The sequence below is a fragment of the Pholcus phalangioides genome, unplaced genomic scaffold (assembly GCF_987345545.1).
Source record: "Pholcus phalangioides strain wild (caught in Gottingen) unplaced genomic scaffold, Ppha-v1.0 ptg000019l_1, whole genome shotgun sequence".
In the NCBI taxonomy this organism is placed as follows: domain Eukaryota; kingdom Metazoa; phylum Arthropoda; class Arachnida; order Araneae; family Pholcidae; genus Pholcus; species Pholcus phalangioides.
Window position 1 is genome coordinate 6,619,764 of NW_028301612.1, and position 15,081 is coordinate 6,634,844.

The 15,081-nt window shown below is 37.4% G+C and overlaps 1 long non-coding RNA gene across 1 annotated transcript; it reads left to right on the forward strand.

Annotated features, from left to right (window-relative positions):
* Positions 1 to 958: 958 nt before the first annotated feature.
* LOC149071166 (uncharacterized) lies at positions 959 to 7,991 on the forward strand. The gene is made up of 3 exons (XR_016194714.1): positions 959 to 1,062; positions 5,297 to 6,712; positions 7,569 to 7,991. It is a non-coding gene; the product is annotated as an uncharacterized LOC149071166 (long non-coding RNA).
* Positions 7,992 to 15,081: the final 7,090 nt, after the last annotated feature.

A 15,081-nucleotide genomic window follows, 5' to 3' on the forward strand; every position in this document is an offset into this window, starting at 1 on the left:
TCTCGTGACGTCGACCTGCAGAACTATCCCACATGCCTCTTAGCATGGGGGCTGGAAATTGGAAAAACCACGAGACACCCAAGCTCTGTCGCATGAAGCAACGTAAGCACTTAGGCCCGAGGGGGGCAGGGCATCTAAGGGCGAGGCTGGCGGGGTTAAACTAAGAAGTACCGCTGGTGGGGTTCGAACCCGAGTCCTCACGATGCGAGTCCGTCGCTATAAAAACACGACCACACAGTCGATATTCCGATGACTGATAACCTAAATGCTATTCAAAGGATTCGGAAGTTTTGAACACATTCCCTGACAGATTTAATGAACCATCAATCGCACTAAATCATCGATCCATGTGTACCCTTAAACCGAAACTTCCGTAGGTTCCATTTGAAAAAAGTGTCTTGTTTCTGCTGTTTTGTTTACATTTTTTATGGTACAGCCCATTTCTGTAATTCTTTTTTTTAATTGTCAAAACAAAAACAAGATGAGATTGCATTTTACTGCAAACGATATCCTCGTATTATAACTTTTCCCAATGTGTCATGGACTTTTGGCCCTCCCTGTATAGCTTTTGAGTTTCTGCCTTGGTACGAGAATAATTTCAGCGTGTTCGCCTCAAAGTGCGATATCGTCTTCTTTGAGAAGCAAAGCTCACATTACAGTAAAAACATTTTTTTTCAATTCCACATAGCAAAAACATGATTATAAATCCTTTCCTCTTTCGAATATTTCTTTCTAGAATGTTCTGTTTCCAGGCTTCTAGAACATACACTGGAAATTTTCCGTCCGTCTCCTCCATCGACTGGCGACTGTTAATACGTCACACTTTAAAAAACAAAAAAGTATAGGTAATATTCGTATCAGGTGATTCATCTACGCCAATCACCAAGCCACACGTCGTTTCCACCGTGTTCTGGGGCACGTAAAATCAGTATAAAAAGTTCTGCATTTATTGCCACTTCTGGCATTTGGGAAAATACTTTGAAACCGTCAACTTCGTCAACGTTTTCTACGAAATATCACGATTAAACGACGAGGTATACCGCAAGGCAAGCAGTAATTCTGGTAAGTGTTTAAGAAATTTGATGATTACTTCAGTTTTAGATTAATATATACCAGGGATTTACGTAGGATCGACCCTCGTGGGGAGGGGAGGGGGGGGGGGTTACCGACTTCCAAAAAGCATTCCAATTAACAGATATTGATTGAAACAGCATACAAAAGATGTTTATTTCCTCTTTCGGGATTTTATTTTTTATACGAAAAGATTTCATGTCTTCAAATTATTTTGGTTGGTTTGAGCGCCTATGCCCCCTCTCCTGTGCACTCCTATGCAATCTATCCTATGTAATATCATTTCTTATTTCCGTTCAACCGAATCAGCAATTTACCGTTCGACTATTCATTCAGATTGTTGAAAAACAAAAACACACTTCGCTTCAGTATAATAACAACGTTATCGAAGACGAAAAGAATATGTACGAAATAAACAACACCGGACACGTTTCGGCTACCTAATGAATATTTTTAAAGGTTTACGGAAACTTTGCCCCCGACGTTTCACCCCTATCACGTGAGGGGCCATTTAAGTGGGTAAGACAGTGTGAATGATCGTATCAATTATCAAGTGAGTTCTCAAGTAAATGTAAAGTGCATAAAGGAATGTCCTCTCCGCTTGTCAATACAAGATTCATCGAAAGACTGGTTATTTGTGGAGATGAAGATTACAAGAAAGAAAATTCATCACTGCCGCCACGGGGACTCGAACCCCGGTCTCTCGCTTGCCGGACGAGTGCTCTACCATCTAAGCTATGGAAGCAGATAGAATATTTCTACCTTTCAACATATATATACGCTCCAAGGTTGAAATATTCTATCTGCTTCCATAGTTTAGATGGTAGAGCACTCGTCCGGCAAGCGAGAGACCGGGGTTCGAGTTCCCGTGGGGGCAGTGATGATTTTTCTTCCTTGTAATCTTCATCTCCACAAATAACCAGTCTTCCGATGAATCTTGCAAGTGTAAAGTACCTAGTGAGTGACTGTATGAGTTGAACATTTACCCCTGGACAATTCACCTGCACTGATCCTGTGAACGACCAAGTGAGCACAATGTAAATAAGCTAGTAAGTGACAGTCATTCACTTTGGTCACTCATTCGGTCAGGACAGGCAAAATGTCAGGGGCTAAATTTGCGAAAGCGAAATATACCTGAGACGAAACTTATTAGGACCGAAATGTCGGAGGCCATTTTTTTTTTAAAATCAACAATTTTTGAACCGGATCAACATTTTTTTGGTGAGTTGTTTTAATTATAACTAAGATATAGAAATAAAAATAAAAATAAACAATTTGGTTCTAAAAAGTTATTTACGGCGGAACCTCGTTTATACTTTGCTCGGTTATACGACTTTCACATTTATACGACGTTTCGCTTGAGTCGCAATCGGTTCCGATAATGTTAAAATATTTCATTTAATCGACGCAAAACCTCAATTATTCGACGGTTTCAGTTCGACTCGAACTTCGAATGTAAAAAAACACCATTTATATTCATCAAAAGGGCACAATTTTTTGTATGCACAGTGAAAACGCGTTGCTGCCACAGTTCTTCTTGCATATTGTTACGGCAAACGCCATAAGTTTTAGGCTTATTGATTAATTATAGGTTACCGATCACCATTTATAGTTGACACTTAAGTGTTTGTTTATTCCGTGAATTTATCGCTTGTTTCTGAGAATACTCGGCGAGCCCCAAAGAAACGGGTTTGAGTTGTTTGAAAGACGGCTATATGTCATTTCTGAATGTTTTCATCGTTATACCCAGAAAAAAATCCCAGAATTGATAGAAGTTCAGGATCAACGAGAAGAAAAAAATTCCAGAGGTGACAAAAATCCAGGATTAATGACAGGGAAAAATCAAAAAATTTAACAAAATTCAGAATTCGAAGAGAAATATCCCAAAATTGATGAAAATTCAGAATTAATTAGAGGGAAAAATCCCAAAAAATTGATGAAAATTCGGAATAAATGAGAGAAAAATCTCAGAATTGATGAAAATTCGAAATTAATGAGAGAAAAATCTCAGAATTGATAGAAATCCAGGATTAATGAGGGAAAAAAAATCCTAGAACTGAAGAAAACTCATAATTAAAGAGAGAAATAATTCAAGAGCTGATGGAAATTCAGAATTAATAAGAGAAATACTAGCAGTTCCAGAATTGATGAAAATTCGAGTATCAATTAATATTATCGGTTGAACCTCAGACACCTTGTTTGCTACAATAAAATGTATTTGATTATGTATGTATATCCCCCCCCCCCTCCTTTGCATTACCGTAATTGAGGAGTCTTCCACAAACTGTGGGACCCAGTGTGACCGCACAGCTGTCGCACATTCCCCACTAGGGGCGGCTCTGTACAGCTTTCATACTTCAAAATCCCAACAACGCATGTAAGGGATGTTGCAGGAGTTAAAAGTTGGTGACACTCTAACGTACCGTCAGAACTGGAAGGGTTGAATAACTTTGGGATGCATTTCTTCACTTTATTCAGAATACTTCTCCTACCAGAATATGATGAAAATGTGATCTTCAGTATAAACTGGTGTGAAACGTACTTTTTACTGTGAAGTTACTTGTTGCGTGAAAATATTATGTGCAAACAATTACGTCTCTCTGCACACAATTTTCCTCTCACAATTACAAACGTGAATTTCCTACTTATCTTCAATATGAATTCGTATTTGAATATTTGGGTTTAAAAACTGGATATTTTTAATATAATTAATATTATCAGCCTGCAATAATTTTAATAATAATAATATATTGCCTGGAAAATTCACCGACAATAGTTCGGCGCCAAGTGAGTAAGAAAATGAGTCGATGAACGAGTAATTAAGTGAAGGGCTGGAAGAGCAAGTGAATCAGAAATTACGTGAGTGAGCAAATGAGACTGAGTAAATGAGCCTACCAGTGTCCAATGAGCAAATGACTGAGTGACCGAGAGACAACTATTACAGTCGAATCCGAATATAACGAACTCCATGAGACCGTATAAATCACTTCGTTATCGAAATTTCGTTATAAAGGAATTCCAGATTACCTAGCATTGTTCCTATGTAAACTTATTTGGGGGATTAGAAAAGTGCTCATTATGACGAGATTTTTCTGTATAACGGTATTTTCTAAAACGGGATTCGACAGTAGTTTGCGCGTGCAGGGCAGCTACATATTTTCTGCACCTAACCACGTGACGGGTGGGTAATTTTACGAGTGGAAAGAATAAATTCCTTGTAATTCCAATGGCCACTCCTTGGTTGGAGGGAACCCTTTAAGCGGTTTTTGAAATTTTCCTGATCCACTTTTTATAACCCCCACATTTGAAATGGCGAAACCTTCACAAATTGCCAGCTATTTTCAAGGAAAGAAAATTTGTTTTGGATTTGCCAGCTGATAACTGCGATTTCCCTCTCCCCCAAAAAGAAAATTTACTCGGCCCATCGATTAAGTTACGAAGACCATGCTCCTGTCTCGTCACGGCGGCTGTGAGAGCTTCAAAAAAAAAAAATAAGGGACCACAGACACACAGGCAATAGGATAAGCAGGCTGTGTAATCTTGTGTCTGTGCATAGAATGACCAGGAAATTGCCCAAGTAAGCGAGTGAGCAAATGAGTGAGTGAATGAGCAAATCAGTGTCCATGAGCAAATGGGTGAGTGAATGAGCCAGTGAGTGAGCACAAGGGAGTGAATAATTGAGTGATAGAATGAGCAAGTGAGTGGGTTTGTGAGTGAACACAAGGGAGTGGATAATTGGATGAGTGAACAAATTAGTGAGTGAACAAATTAGTGAGTGAATGAGCAAGTTAGTAAGTTTGTGAGTGAGCACAAGGGAGTGTATAATTGGATGAGTGAATGAGAAATTCAATGACCGAGTGAGCAAATGAGTGAGTTTGTGAGTGAACACAAGGGAGTGGATAATTGAGTAAGTGAATAAGCAAGTCAGTGGCCGAGTGACCAAGTGAGTGTGTGATTAAGTGAACGAATAAGTGAGCAGAATGGGTGAATGAGCAAGTACGTGTGCAACAAGTTCATCGTTAGATCACTCGCTCAGGCACTCTCTCGCTACGTCGATCACTCAGTTACTCACTCAGTTCTTGCCAAACTGTTGACAGTGAATTTCCTGTAAATCTTATCAACCATTCACTCGCATATAAATGTGTTTCACGTGCATCAAGATTCACTTTGTAATCTCATTCGTATCTGTTCATTTCTTTTCATACATGCATATCTGATTTTACAGGAATTCCAGCAAAGAAAGAAGACGATGCCTCATTCGAAAATTTCTGATTTCCCTCTTGACTTTCCTTCCCCGTCTCTTACTCTCATCAATACTATCGCTAAACTGTATTGGTATTTCATTGGAATCCAACCATTCCGCGACAATCATGATCGGTTTCATGCTGATTTCGTGGTCGACTCGGGATGGTTGGAATTCCCTATCGCTAAATTCTTTTCTCGCTACATGGGATCAGCTGAAAATCTCTTACATTTTTAACAGTTCTCTTTCATTCCGATCATCTCTTTCTCTCAATTTTTTTTCACCGATTTTTATTATAATCTGTGCATTTTTTACAATATTTCTAGTCTTCTTTGTTTTTTTTACTCCTCCTGTTTCATTTATTATAATCCTTATTATTATCTTTCATTATGACTGTGAGCTTTTCTTTCGATATATATTTTACTCGACGATATTGTGATTTCCAATAAGAACCAAATCGTCTTCTTCCTAATTTTTTGCAAATTTTCCCCCTTCTTCCCTGTATAATATTGCGTTCTCTTAATTAAAAAAACTAATTGTTCATTTATCAATACCAAATGAAAAAAATATGGTTTTTTTTTTAAAACTTTCATTTGTTTCAGTACGTTTCGGTATATAGGGATTTGTTTTTTCCTCCAATTTCGCTTTATTGATTTCATCTGTTGTATAAATTCGAGAAAAGAAAGAAAAATCAGAAAAGGGATCTGCAGACCCAATATTCGTTTTCTTCTTTCCTTTTCATTTCAAAAAATTATTTTCAACCAATGTTTGAACGTATATTAGATATGGAACGTTATGATTCTTTGATTAGAAGATAAGTTCATTTTTAGTCCCCTTATATCGAAAAGCATCGCAAGTTTCCCTAACCCATACGCGACCAGATCCATTCCAATAAGAAATCAAATTGAATTATTTAACGCAGTATTCAGCAATATATTACTGGTAAAATACTTCTTCAATTTTTTTAATTTTAGAGACATTTAGGAACGCGATCATTTATATTCACGTGCTGTGTGATTTCTTCACTTTCTTAAGTGATGTTATCACTGTCTAGCTAGAGTTAGGAAACGACATTCAGTTCACAGCAACATTTTTCCTCACAAATTTCTGGCCTTGTGAGTGAATGATCACTGCGAGTTTTCGGCAGATCCCTGTAGCTATCACTGGCTTTATATATTTCCCAAATATTTTCGTGGAATCTATTTCATTCTATGACTTTCCATTCTCTCTTATTTGCATCGATTGTTCCGTAACTGCATTGGAAATACGAGATTCGGATTGAGAAGAATGAAGTCTGAGAATTCAGAATGACAGCGAGCAAAGAAATAAGTAGCATAATGGAAGAAATGTTCCAGAAGATCGAAAGGGTTTTTATCTTCCAGAAAATTGACGATCAAGGTAAGCTTTCAACCATAGAGTTAATCAAATAAACACAATTACAAATATAAAAGCCACAACAGGCAAAATGCTCAACAAGATGGCTGAAAACATTCCCTGACTGACTGAAGTAAATACATTTTCTAAGCGCGTGCGGAGTCTGTATGTGATTGTTGGGTTTTTGAATGTACGTGTATAATAGGTGAAATAAGTCCTAATTCGGCTTTTAACTCAACCGCTCGCCGTAGAAGTATAAATGCCAGTTTATAAAATGTTCAAAATGTCTTCAGAAATCACCCTGTACCAGTTTTGAGAGTGAAAATACAGTGTGTCACAAAATAATAAATCTAAATTTTTATACAGTCCCATTGTCCTCTATCTTCCAATCAGAGTGTTGTTGCCCTGTCTCTTCTGAGCTCAACAAAAAAATTCCATGTTTCTAAGTTCAATATTCGCCGAAAAATATTTAAGTTTAAAAACCGTAGAAAATTTGGGAAAGACTAGCATATATACGAGGGAAAGAAGCATTGTCTCTTATTTTTAACTTTTCGGACACACCTATCCTTCGGGAACGCTTCGATATCTCTCTGACATGGGAAGCGGGGTGTGCCCGGTCTTCAAAGGTCAAAGGTCTTGATGGGACACCCTGTATAATATATATTAGGTGCTTTAAAACGTTAACTTTCACAATTGAGTTATACAAATACAACGCCACAACAGGCAAAATGCCCAACGAGGTGGCTGAGAAAAAGATGCCCATAAAAATATGGATGTCATAAATTTAAAAAATATAGCAACCCAATTAAAAATGCAATTAACAAAAATTGTAAACAATATATAAACATAAGTTGTTCTATTACATTGTTATTTTGTACAGGAAATGAATGCTTCGAGATGTTCTGGATATGAGGCAAAACGAACGTGAGTCACACCTGCAGCGCCGTTGTCTTCATATGTTGCCGTATTTTATGAGATCATGACGTCATATGGGGAATGACATCACCACAAACGACTTGATGACTGTCGAGGAAAACCACGAACACTTTTTGGCATTGATAACATTCATTTTCCATCGAATATTGTGATTGTTTTTCCTCGTTGCTTTTTCAGTTGGATAGGAAGCTGATCGAAAAGAAAATGCATCTTTTGAAAAAAGATAAATTGTAATTTTGAATTTGTTAAACGTTGTTTATTGCAGTTCCTTTTGTTATAACAGTTACTAGAGATATATTCTATTGAAACTCATATTCTCTTCTTCTCAGTGGAAACAAAAAATGTGAAATAAAATGTCATTTTTGTTAATATGTGTGTGACTCGGATATTATTATTAACGTTGTTAGATGGCGTTTCTTATGGTCACTCTCACAAATGGGTCGTACAGGTCACTCATGCAAAAATGCGCTCTTTTTTATTTCCCTTCTGATGCTGACACTAATTTTTCGGATAATTTTAAAAAGAATTGGGCTTGTGTGTGTGCCGACAGCAAAATGCATAACTATGTTCGAGTTTAATTCCTTCCTATAAATTACTGATCATTAGAAACTGGTACAGTCGAATCCCGTTATAGCGAACTCCAAGAGACCGGAGAAATCACTTCGTTAAAACGAAATTTCGTTATAAAGGAATTTCTGGTTTTTGCATTGTTCCTGTATAAACTTATCTGTTGTTCCTATGTAAACTATATTGTCGGCGAATTGAATTGAATTGTAAACTTTTCTGGCGGATTAGAGAAGTGTTCGTTAAAACGGGATTTTCGCTATATTGGTATTCGTTAAAACGGGGTTCTACTGCATATTCAAAATAAAATTTTAAATACTTAAAATTAAATTTCCTATTTAAAATAACACACAGTCAATCCTCGGTTCCGAACTTAATTCACTCCTGAAGTCCGTTCGTAAACCGGATTGTTCAGTGACCGAAATAATTTATGCCATAGGAATTAATGTAAAATGGATTAATATGTCTTTTTCACCAAATTAATTGATTAAGTGAAAAATTAAGACATGACAATGAGATATGACACTGGAACGTGATCTGACGGCTTGATGCCGAAAACCATAAAATGTGTAATTATGTAATTAATGTTCTCTCAACCATTTTAATTGAAGTTTTTAATTGCTGTATCTTCAATTCAGTTTTTCCCAGGCCGATCAAGCTTGCTAAAGTTAGTCCAATTAATTAAAAAAGTGATTCTTCAATTATGAGTAAGGGGCCGTTCAAGTATTACGTCAACAAATTTTTTGCCATTTTTCACCCCCCGTCAGCACTGCCCCCCTCCCCCACCTTCTAACGCATATTGGTGGGATCAGAAACGTAAGCGGGAGGCTGGCATAGGGGGGTTCGTGCGCCTCTCCCCCCCCCCCAGACGAAAATTTTTAATGCAAAAAATATTTTTTTTAAAAATTAAAATTTCGAAAGAAAATACCTTTATATGTTATTGTAATCAGTTTCTGTTAGTTTCAATGCTACTTGAAGAATAAGAATTAAAAATTTCTCTTTAGGAAATTCCTTGCGACCCACCATTTAAGTTATGTATAGTAAACCCTTGACCTGCAGACCAAATGTGGCCCTGAAGGTTATCTGATTTGGCTTGCCCCCCCCCCCCTCAAACCTAATTTTGTAAAAATTAATTAATTGGCACATTTACAAATTGCTTAAATGAGCCGTGCCACAATTCCAGAGCATTTAAGTGGCCCGTGGAGCATTTTCATAAAACTTTTACATTCAAATATCATTAAAGTAAATCGTTGTTCCAAATCGTAAATACAGTTCCAGAACACTTAAATGATCCATGGCACATTTAGGGATCCCTTGAGTGACATGTGGCACAGTTTTAGAGCACTTAAGCGGCCCGGACATATTTCCAGAGCACTTGAAGGATCCGTGAAACAATAGATCACTAAATTGGTTCTGTAGGGGACTTATCAATAGGTAGAATGTTAGTTCAGGTGCCCATTAACTATCGAAAGATTTTTTTTCCGTTTTTGGCGCACCGAATAAGATGTCATTAAGAATATTTCATATCTTCATGAAGGGCGGTAGATGACATAAGCATCATCCAAACCACCCCCCTCCCCCTTGTCATCAAAAGTCAGCAAATCGGAAATCTCTCGATGCTTACGTAATACCTGAATGACCTATAACTATATAGACCAGTTTGCAATCTGCCAATTTTCACTAAAATGTTTGACAAAACAACCATTACTCTTCGATTTAACAATTTCTTTGAAAAATTCAATCTGATTCATCACAACCAAAACGGATTTCGAGTCGGTAGATCAACTGAAACCGTCATTCATGTTCTTTTGGAAGAGAAAAAAAAATGTTTGTAATCGTCAATTTCCCTTGTGGGTGTTCGTAGATCTATCGAAGGCATTCGATACAGTTCAGCCGGATGTATATAATAATTGAAAAAACTATATAATTGCGTCATACGTCGACCTGCCCATTGTTTACTGAAATCGTACCTTATTGACCGCGAATAAAATGTATCTATTCAGGGCATCTCCTCAGGCTGTCTCCCTGTTGAAATCGGTGTAGCTCAGGGCTCAATTTTAGGAACATTACTTTCTATTTCTTACGTTAATGATATTTTTAAGGGGAATAATTCGGTCAAAGTTCACATGCATGCTGATGACACAACTCTTCTGTTCCAACATTATGATATTGATACTCTTCGCAGTAACGTTGAATTCCTTCTCCTGTCATATATTTCGTGGTTCCAAAATCATAATTACAGATTTAATCCCTCTAAAACTGCTGTTCCATGCTGGACCACGTACTATCAATTTTGAAGACATTTTCAATGACTCATATACTCTTTCAATCACTAACTCTATTAAATTTCTTGAAACATAATCTAAGTTGGACAATTGAGAAAAATATCTGGACATTTTTACCGTAACAAAAATTACACGAACAAAAAGGGTTTTTCCAATGCTTTATCATTCATATGTTCAATCTCACATTAATTATTGTATGTCTGTGTAGGGTAATCCTGATTACAGTTGATCCCGATCGTTTTCGCAAAATCCAGCGACAATCCTTGAAACTCTCTTCAGAGAACTGGGATCACGATCCTACAACCAAACTAATCGCCCTAACACAAATGAAACTGATCTTCTGGTCGTGGATCGCCTTTACTCTTTGAAGATTTGCATAATAATGTGTTTAAACTAATTAAAATGAACAGATATTATGATATCATTGTATGCAAAAAAGGGGTCATTCAAGTATTACGTCACCTTTTTTGCTTCTGGCAAAATTAAATAGAACATCCTAAACCTCTTAATCCTGGAGTTCATTGTTGCCAAACATCGCAGTGGGAACCAGTTAGGGCATATAATTGCCCTCTTTCCCATTGCCAGCTCAACGACACTCACATAATAATCTTGATCAAGTTTCTTTTCTGTTCTTTCATCAAAAATGTGAATTTCAATCATGTGAATTGCCCGCTCGCCTCCATGGATTTGATTTTTTTATCCTTGCATAATTGATTATTTATTTTGTCAATATTGTATTTATAACATGAATGTCACAGGTATTACTCTCTGTAGTTATGTATTTATCTGTGTAGTTGTGCGAATAAATCCATCTATCTATACAGTGAAACTTCCCCTAACGGACACTCCCCGTTAGCAGGCACTTTTCTGATCGCGGTCCCATGGAATAGGGCTTTAATGAATTTTACTCTCCATTAGCGGATAGTCTCGATAGCGGACACTAAAATCAAACTTTTCTCTTTTTTTTAAACTCTAATTTATTAGTTTGTATTCATAAATCGAGAATTTATCATATTCAAAGGTGACTATGTATAATCCCAAGCTCGTATCGGTAAATGTGATTATCCGGCAATCAATAACTTGATTAACTGAACCAGGAATTATGGTCCAGGACGTGATTCCGAATAGTAATATTGGTTTTGTTTGCACATGTTAATACGTGTGAAGAAAAAGGTAACATTACAAGACAATGTTGTTATGAATGTTTTATATCTTCTCCCATCTTACTTTAATTTAACAATTCAATTTTTTATTGCCAAATACGTGTAGTTCACGTATCATGTACTGTTAAAAAATATTCAATTGGTTTGAAGAGAAGAAAGGTTATGAATTTTTCCATATTTATCAAACTTTCCATTGTTATGTGGGAATCATGCATAATCATCGCAGATGAAAGTGATAAATGTAATGACATTTCACAAATCAAACTTTCTTTATTGAGACCATTGGTGATTATGTCGAAATTTTATTTACTTCTGTATCGAGAGCAGTTTTTTTTTATCCACTTTGTTTAATGATTGGAGCACATTTTTCAGATCTACTAAACACACGTTTTTTTAATATTTAGTAAGGCAAAGTTCCTCAGGTCTGTATTTAATTAACAATACAAATATTAATGCGCTGAGTGACGTGAAATTTAATGAAGCGATAGGCTACTTTTTCAAAAAATAGTAAAATATTTTGCAAATTAACTTACTATATACACTTACTTACACTCATGTCCATAAATTAAGGATAATGCCAGCTCCGGTAAATAAAGGTTCAGAAACAAAACAAACGTTACTTATTCATAAAGCCCATTTATTAAACAAAAGATAAAGAACAAAAACGATGGTGTATGTATGATACCATTCATAAAAACTACGATTTTTGCTCCCTGGAGCAATTGTAAAAAATATCTCTTTTACAAAAACTTACTATTACATGATTGGTATGATGGTTAATACATTATATGTCTCCCATGCGATGAAATACAGTCCGTACAACGCCTGGGCATGCTGAGTATCAAATTATCTATCTGATCTTGGGGAAGATTACTCCACTCAGCAAGCAATGCTCTTCGAAGTTCCGGTACACATGTAAGAGGTGGTTGACGGGCTGCAACTCGTCGGCCAAGCATGTCCCACACATGCTCTATCGGATTCAAGTCAGGTGAGAATGCTGGCCATTCCATACGGGTTATATCCTCAGATTCAAGGCATTCGTTTACGATGTTTGCTCGGTGAGGACGGGCGTTGTCATCCAAAGACACAAATTCTGCCCCCATGGCACCCCTAAACAAACGCACATGTTGTTCCAGAATGATGTCCCGATAAATTTGGGCTTTCATGGTTCCGGTTTGAACATGCAGAATTGTTCTGGAACCCAGTATAATTCCACCCCAAACGAGCAATGCTGCACCACCGTAACGGTGTCGTTCAATGATGTTGTCTTGGTGGTAACGGGTACCTGGCGTTCTCCATATGAAAGTCCGACGTGAATCAGACTGCAAACTAAACCTGGACTCGTCGGAAAACATCACACAAGCCCACTGTGACGATGCCCACATTGCATGTTCTCTCCTCCAGGCTAATCGCTACCGAAAGTGAGTTGCCGTGAGCGGAACACATCTGACAGGCCTGCGAGCATAAAGGCCAATATCTCCCAAACGTCTGTACACGGTTTGCCTTGAAACTGTGGTACCCGTGGCTGCAGATAGCTGACGAGACAGGTCGGATGCTGTGCTCCGGCTGCTTCTTTTGGCATTTACTGCCAAATACCGGTCTTCATTCGGCGTTGAAACTCGGGGGCGACCTGTACTGTAACGTCTGCTGACATTTCCGTTATCTTGGAATCGTTGCCAAAGCTTAGAGATGACACTTTGGGCCATTCCAAGTTCCTCGGATACTTCCATCTGAGTACGCCCACATTCCAGGCGGCCGATAATTCTACCACGTAAGAAATCATCCACATACGTCCTCTGTGTCATAACTATTCGCTTATGACACTGAGCGCCTTACAGAACTCTTGTGAACAATTTTACTTCTTTGCCACCATTCCTTCTATACCCCCCTCCTTACACTCTCGTGATTGTGACGTACAATCGGCATTATCTGGTGGCTTCCTGCAATTTGCATATCATTCTTGCAGATGTGTGTGATAATTCTACAGGTGAAATTTTTACTATAGATTTCGATTTCCGTGTGATTCTGAATTATCCTTAATTTATGGACATGAGTGTATATTACATTCAACTTACATTGCAAATTAACTTACCATTAAATTTGAATATGTTTCATCTCCCTGTATAAGCCTTCTTGCACACACACACGCAATCCAGAATATTTTATAATTCAATAATTTCGTTGCCTATATGCTGTGTATTATATAAATACTACACCTGTAATGTTTTACATTTTCTTGTAGGTGTCTCGGTGTGTTTTTAGCCGTGGGTCAAGCGGAAGCGAAAGACTGAATGGAACCCTCGTCGTATCGTGGAAAGATATCCAATTTTAGCAACGCTGATGTGATAATCCTTGTTGGATAACCATCATGTTAGACAACAAAGTTACCAATTTAAAGAAAGTCACCAGAGGAAAGGAATAATGAAATCAATGGCAAACAAGACAAGCAGTTCAAAAGTGTCACCGCGTCTCACGATAATCGTTTTGTATCCGTGTCTTCTTACGAATGGTTCCTAGGAAAAGACCCAAAGTGTACTTCATGGTAAAATAAGTGAAACTTTATCCTTTCTGCATGGATAGTTGGAACTGAGTTGTTGTTTTTTTTATGAAAGCTGCTTGCTATTTCTCACAAATGTTATTATGGACATCAGTATTTTATTTCAACAATCTAGCTGCATATCTCCTAGTGAGAAATTCAAATAAACTGATACTACCTCATGTATATTAATTCAGTGTTGCTGCAAAATGTCGGTGTTCCAGACTATGGTACAGAACTCAAACGTGAAACATTTAGCAGCAGGGGCGTAGCCAGAGATTTCGTTCGGGGGGATCATTTTCATTTCGAGGGACCAAAGTGATAGAGCAATAGATTTAGCCATATTTTTCACTTTTTTGGGTCATTTTCTCACATTTCGTGGGACCAGACCCCCAAGTTCCCTTCCCGCCCCCCTCCCCCGCATAAACTAATGAGAGAACCGCATAAACTAATGGACAAGCTCATTCCATGCTGTATATGCTTCTCTTTTTCTCATTTGCAGCGATTTTAAAATTAAAATATCTAAGCTAATATTGCACTTAGAAACACATGGTGCACTTGGAAAACAACTTTTCTCTTGCTCAGGACTAAAATATTTTTTTTTTCCGAGCTCAGTCGAAAATATTCGGAATTCTCGAACCCCCACACAAACGTACTTATTCTAAAAATATTTTTCAAACTTAAGCATTTAAAATAGCTATTTGATGTGTTTTAGACAGTTTCGGTTAGTTTTGCGCCATGATTGACAATTTCGTTCTAATTTGGCGGCTGTTTGGCAACAATTAACACGATGTGTATTTTCCGTATTTGAGAACCGAATTTCCACGTATTTTTTCTCGAGGAAGTATAATCAGCCTAGATGTAAGGACAGGATAAAAAAAAATCAGGATCAACACGTAATTAAGGCGA